Here is a 6495-nt window from a genome sequence, read left to right as displayed (position 1 = left end):
GTAGATTAATTAATATGATTTATGTTATGATTTGCATAATTTAATATATACTATTGGATCTAAAAGATAAAGTATATATTTTACAGTGTATATTTTGGAATTGGATCATGGGATACACACTAATATTAACAAGATTAAATACACAGTATGTGAACCTTTTAAAAATTAAAAGACTAAATTGATAATAAATGGATTCTGTATTATTAGAGGAATCACCAATTTAAAAAATTGGGTTTTCAAGAAAAAACGAAAAATGCAAAAAAAATCTTATTTTCTTCCACTATTTTGACAACTGCCAATATTAGTTGTTACTGAAGGCCGGATCTTCAGTGAAAAGCCAAAATAATAAAATCTTATTAAGGTTTCGACAATTTCCTCCTATAATGCAATGTTGCTTCAAAGGTCTCCAAATATATCATAGCCTTATAATCTGACAGATTGGTGGGCAAATTAAAAACTACATTGAATCAACTTTTGACATTTTATCAAAATTATGCTTTTTTATACATTCCTTTAGCATCAAGTTTTTGAGCTCTTTAATAAAAATTAATAATAGGTTTTCCAAGGTTTCTGAAACTATCACACGAGGTCACATTGGCATAGTAACACGAAACATTATTAAATTTGTACTTTTTGACTATGGAATCTCCTTGATAAATTCCAATATTCTTGCTCCATAAACCTCTCTCCTGTATTTGAACAAATTATTTTCCAATTTGCAAGTTCGAAGGACATTTGAATCGTTTTGAAGAGATTTTACTAATTCAGTTTCTTCAACTGAAATTGGTTGATATTTTTGTGTGTGATAAGGTGCAAAACAGTGAAAAGATGGGTTTATATGTCGCTCGCTGGCCTATTTCATCTTGTCAATCTTTGCATCTAAATATGGGCTTTTCACTTTCCTCCATGTTAGATGTGCAATTAGGGAAGGTGGTTGTGCTAGCTTTCACATTGATGATAGTTAATTTTTTTTTGTTGGAACATTATTTGGCACCAAGCACGTTATCGATACGCAAGCACTATTGACCTCAACCAGGAAGAGTGGTTAAGTAACAAGGTGGTTCTCAATTTTAGAGTTTATGTGCTAAAGATACTTGTAGAAGGAATGAATGTTTGCTCATTGATTACACTAAGTATGTTCCTTCTCATGATTTAAAGTATATCAGAACTCTAGATATTTAGAATTATTCTCGAAGAGTGAATTTCAAAAGAAATTTGTCCTCTCCACTTGAAGAACGGCCTTTCTGTTTAATACCTCCTCCCAAATAATACAAGAACCCAATCAAATGGCCAATCAAATGTGTGGTGAAGAAATATGAACCACTTGCATCTAGCAGAAAGCCAAAGGTGGGAAAAATTGGGTGAATAAGTAGGGTAAACTATGGTGGTTCACAGGTGGTGGTACTCATTTCAAGCATGGAGCTTCAGAGTACATCCAAAGGTTGGGAAACATGACAAATAACGGAGTAGGGGATTTACAAGCTGCGGGAGTGGTGCAAGTTCTTGATGTTGGATGTGGTTTTGCAATTTTTCAGTTTATCTACTTCCACTAGGTATACAGACAATGTCATTTGCTCCCAAGCATGGGTGTGAGAATCAGATTCAATTTTCTCTTGAACGAGGAATTGGTGCCACGATTACAATTCTTGGTACCACACAACTAGCTTATCCAAGAGATTCATTTGAAATGGTCCATTGTTCATGTTGTCGTGTTCATTAGCATGAAATTGATGGTGTTCTACTAAAAGAAGTGGATCACCTTTTGAGAGCTAGCGATTACTTTATTTATTTTGCATCTCCTGCTTACATGAAGAATAACGATTATCCCCACCAATGGGAGAAGTTGATGTATGACAACTTCAACGTGTGGGAATCTTATTGTTCGTCAAGTTCAAATAGCAATTTGGTTCACGCCAAGAGATAAGGCATTCCAACTAGAGAGAAAACTACAAAAGCTTGGTTTGATGTGATCAGGCACATGATCCAGAACAATCATGGAAGAAACCATTCCATTATTGTCTAACTTTAAGTCTAGAGGCAGAGAGCATTCGACAACTTCCTCCATTGCCAAAGTGTTTATCAATCTACCCTAAATGACATGAGAAAATAAGGATAACTACTGAAAATTTTAGTGCAGACACAACATTTTGGTAGAGGGAAGTCAATGAATATTGGACACTTATGAATGTTAGTAAATATGATATTCGAAATGTAATGGATATTATCTCTTTCTATGGCGGATTTACTATTGGTTTAAGCACAAAACCAATTTGGGTGATGAATATAATTCCTCCAAGCTCAAGGAATACTTTACCTGCTATTGATGACAGAGGCTTGATTGGATCTTTTCATGATTGGTGTAATCAATTTTCTACTTATCCACGTACATATGATTTGGTTCATGCATTCTGATTGTTTTCATACTGTTGAATTGAGGTGATCATTCAACTTGTCCTGGTGATGAACCACACTAGTTGGTTCGAACTGCATTGACAAAGGTTTTCTTCATGTGATTTATGCCGAAACTCTACTTAATAAATGTTTTCATACTATAGAGGCGATGGTAGAGGTTGCCAAATAGAAGACATATACTAGAGGTGGATTGCATTCTTCGCCCACTGGGATTTTTCATCATCCGAGATGACTCAACCATAATCTCAAAATTGGCGGATATTGCACCCAAGTTTCTCTAGGATGCAAAAATATATAATTTGGAAGCTGTTCGTAACCAAGGAGAGCAGCTGCTAATTTTCCAAAAAGTGTTGGAACTTGTCCTTCAGCGAGGTATTAATATTAGCGCTGATAAAACTTGTCTATGGGATATTAATAACAGCACAGATACTAATGATGTTTTCAAATAAATATGAGCCATTAAAAATATTTTTTTTTAAATTTCAAAATGCATCATGAATAAACGTTACATAAAAAAAATTTAAACTTAATTAACCGCCAAAATACCCTATGATGCCTGTCAAATTCCAACACTTCCTGCCTAGATGACCCACCCTCGAGTGACTACCGTTCGGGTCGGTTTCCTGCAGCGGTCCGGGAAGTCGGCACTGGCTTTATCATTATGACCGTGAAGAGCCCTTGGTGGGGCCCGTTTCTTCATTGTCACAATGATGAGTTAAATTTGACGGGTACCCCTACCCGTCAGAGAATTTTTTATGACGGTTTTATTTTTAAAGTGCCTTTCACATAACTTTTAATATTTATTTTTACTTTGTCTTACATGAAAATAATGAATGTAGATATTGTTGGAATTAAATTAGACAATAAAATTTAACTTACAAAAATTAAAATACACATACCATACCATGTTTTCCATTTAAATAACTTCAATACCAATCCAATTAAAAAACAATATTTGTGAAATAAATTTCAAACAAAAAACATAATGTGCATGAACTATGTAAATGTTCAAAAATTACATTCAATATCATCATGTAAAGGAACTAAATTTTTAGATAGTTTCACCCAAAAAAAAGTAATTGTCAAAATAAAGATATATATAAAAATTAAAAAACAAAGACAAACTACATACCTGAAAAGATTTTCACATATTCAATACTTCTCTGCATTGAGTCAAAAAATGAAAATTTATCATTATAAACTACCAATTGTAATAACTTTTATAAAGAATGAGTTCACGACATAACACATTTAGAATATTAAGATCTAATTTTCTTATTTTTTCATATTTGGTAGAAGCTATTCGTTTATTTATTTTTGTTCTTCGCACATGCAAATATGCTATTATAGATATGGCCTGTATTGTGAGAAAATACTATAAAAAACACCAAATATTATGGCATCTATAACATAATTTTCCAAGAAAAAACATTTCCCTCAAGCAAATAATTAGACTTTTCCTTTAAAGATTAAACATCCAAACATGACAGAATGAAATCATATAAATATCCAAACATAACAAAATGAAATCATATAAACATTCAATTGTATAAAATTTAAACTTTCTTTCTCGGATTAATTCAAAAAATCATATAATAGAATGAAAAAATTCCATAAAAAAATTATATAGTAGAATTTCTCTGATAATTACGATCAAAGAAAATCCAAGTTGTAAAACTGTTAGACTTGTCCTTCAATGATTAATTTGTGTTGAGAAATTTTCCTACAAATACAATGAAATTTTGCATTTTGTGTGGCAACGTATTTTCTGATAAATAAAATAAATACACTAAAACTCTGTTTAAAATATTTTCATTTTCAGAACAATAAATAAAATGATTTTTTTTTAAATGTTTATTTCTGGAGGGGTGCTTTTAAAGGAGGTCGTCGGTTCTAGTTTCTAGGTGGCCAACCATTTTGATTTTCAATCTTTGGACTATTTTTAACGGGAAGTTGTTGGTTCGAGTTTTCAGGCGGCCAATGATTTGGGGTTTGACCCCATACAACCAGCATTTCTTGCAGATCTCTTTGGGAAAGAAATTAATGTGGGGTGAAAGAGAAGGCTTTCAAAAGAGATGTATGCAAATCCACCTCCTCAGATTCCGAACATGGGGTCTAATATGGACCAAACTGACAGCGAGAAGAGAGTATATCAAGCTCGGAAAGGAAGAAATAACTTTTTCTTTACTGGGAGGTTTATATTTGGGCCAGATGTAAGGTCACTAGTTTTGATGTTTGTTCTCATCCTCGTTCCAGCAATAATAATCTGTGTATTTATTGCAATAAAACTTTTGGACAAGTTTTCACATCATGCAGGAGTATCCATAATGGTCATTGTAGTGGTCTTCACAATATATGTTTTGGTTCTTCTTCTTCTCACATCCAGAAGAGATCCTGGAATACTCCCTCGAAATTCACACCCTCATGAGCCTGAAGAAGGTTATGATGTTTCCAGTTTGACACCAGAGTCAATAGGTGGGTAAACTCCACATCCACGATTACCTCGTACAAAAGATGTGTTTGTGAATCTTCTTTATGTTTGTTTTTTCAACAACATTGTTGTGCGTTTATGTATTCTCCTTTTGGTGGGTATATATCATGAAAATTATCGTAGCAAATGATGTTACAGTCTGGAAAGCTATGCTAAAAACACATGTATCAATTGTGCTCATACTGTAGACATTCTTTTCAGTTTGGTTTGTTGGTGGACTTATGCTATTTCATCTCTATCTGATTAGTACAAATCAGACTACATATGAGAATTTCAGATATCGCTATGATAGAAGAGAAAATCCTTGCAACAAAGAAGTAATACAGAATTTCAAAGAAATATGTTTTACAAAAATTCCACCGTCAAAGAATAATTTTCGAGCCAAGTTACAAAATTATTCTACACTGCAAGATACTTCTGCTCCTCCTTCAGGGGGGGACTTTCTCAGTCCTAACATGGGCAAAGGATGAATTGACTTTGAAATAGGTAATAAGCCTTCATGGCCAACTATTGGTGTTGAAGTTTTAGATATCGGTATGATAGAAGAGAAAATCCTTTCAACAAAGGAGTAATACAAAATTTCAAAGAAATATGTTTTACACAAATTCCACCGTCGAAGAATAATTTTCAAGCCAAGTTACAAAATTATTCTACACTGCAAGATACTTTTGCTCCTCCTTCAGGGGGGAACTTTCTCAGTCCTAACATGGGCAAAGGAGGAATTGACCTTGAAATAGGTAATAAGCCTTCATGGCCAACTGTTGGTGCTGAAGCATTGGCAGATTTTGAAGCACATGAAAGCAATGGTGGATTAGAAAACAAATATGGTTATGAGGACTCTTTTGCTCATTCAAGTTGTACACTTCCTGTGGAAAGTGCAGAGGGAAGAGGTGGAATACATTCGAGGCATTTAAGTTGGGGCCGTAAGAGTGGGAGTTGGTAAATAACACTAGATATTCTTGCCTTGGCTGCTGGAGTTAGTGAAGCAAATCGAGTTAGTGGAGACATCACTCCTCAGGAAACCGATGATTTCTAGTAAGTTGACATGTTTAAAAAATGCATGTTGTAGACAACTATATATTTATCAATGTGATAAGTTTTTCCTGCAGTTTGAAACTCAACATCATATTTCAAGCAACCAAATACATGCTCTTGCAAAGGGTGTCATTCACCAGTCAACAAGAAATCGATCAATAATGTTCAGGCAAACATGGTCAGTAGTTCCAAGAATAATTTTCAAGATTGTGAATTTGTATTTTAGAATGCAAATTTAAGAAATTGGCTAACTATACCAGAAGAATATCAATACTGCTTACATTCTTGAAAATTACCTTTCATTTAGGTCATGGATGTGCAAGTCGAGCGCTTTACCCAGTACCGGATTGCTTTTTGAATAAGAAAATTCAAGAAAAGACATTTATGGACAATATTTGCGGTTCTGCATGAATGAAAAATGTGCACAACGTTTCAACGATTGCGAGCCCTGAAAAACCATTGAAATTGTCATTATTGTAAGAGATGAGCAAGCTCCAAAAATTGGGCAACAACCCCCCTTCCCAGCGACCTGCTTTACCCGCCACTCTGTGTTCTTG

The 6495-nt window shown here is 34.0% G+C and overlaps 2 pseudogenes; both read left to right on the top strand.

Moving 5' to 3' along the window:
* Nucleotides 1–885: 885 nt before the first annotated feature.
* On the top strand, nt 886–2861 carry LOC149190612 (putative methyltransferase PMT6 pseudogene; annotated as a pseudogene).
* A 1626-nt stretch (nt 2862–4487) lies between these two features.
* LOC149190611 (putative protein S-acyltransferase 7 pseudogene) lies at nt 4488–5939 on the top strand (annotated as a pseudogene).
* Nucleotides 5940–6495: the final 556 nt, after the last annotated feature.

Source organism: Pinus tabuliformis, chromosome 3_1 (assembly GCF_031772625.1).
Source record: "Pinus tabuliformis cultivar Carrire ecotype Pingquan chromosome 3_1, CPIR1, whole genome shotgun sequence".
NCBI classification, from domain to species: Eukaryota; Viridiplantae; Streptophyta; class Pinopsida; order Pinales; family Pinaceae; genus Pinus; species Pinus tabuliformis.
The sequence above is the reverse complement of the archived record's forward strand: the minus strand, read 5'-3'. Positions and strand labels throughout refer to the sequence as shown.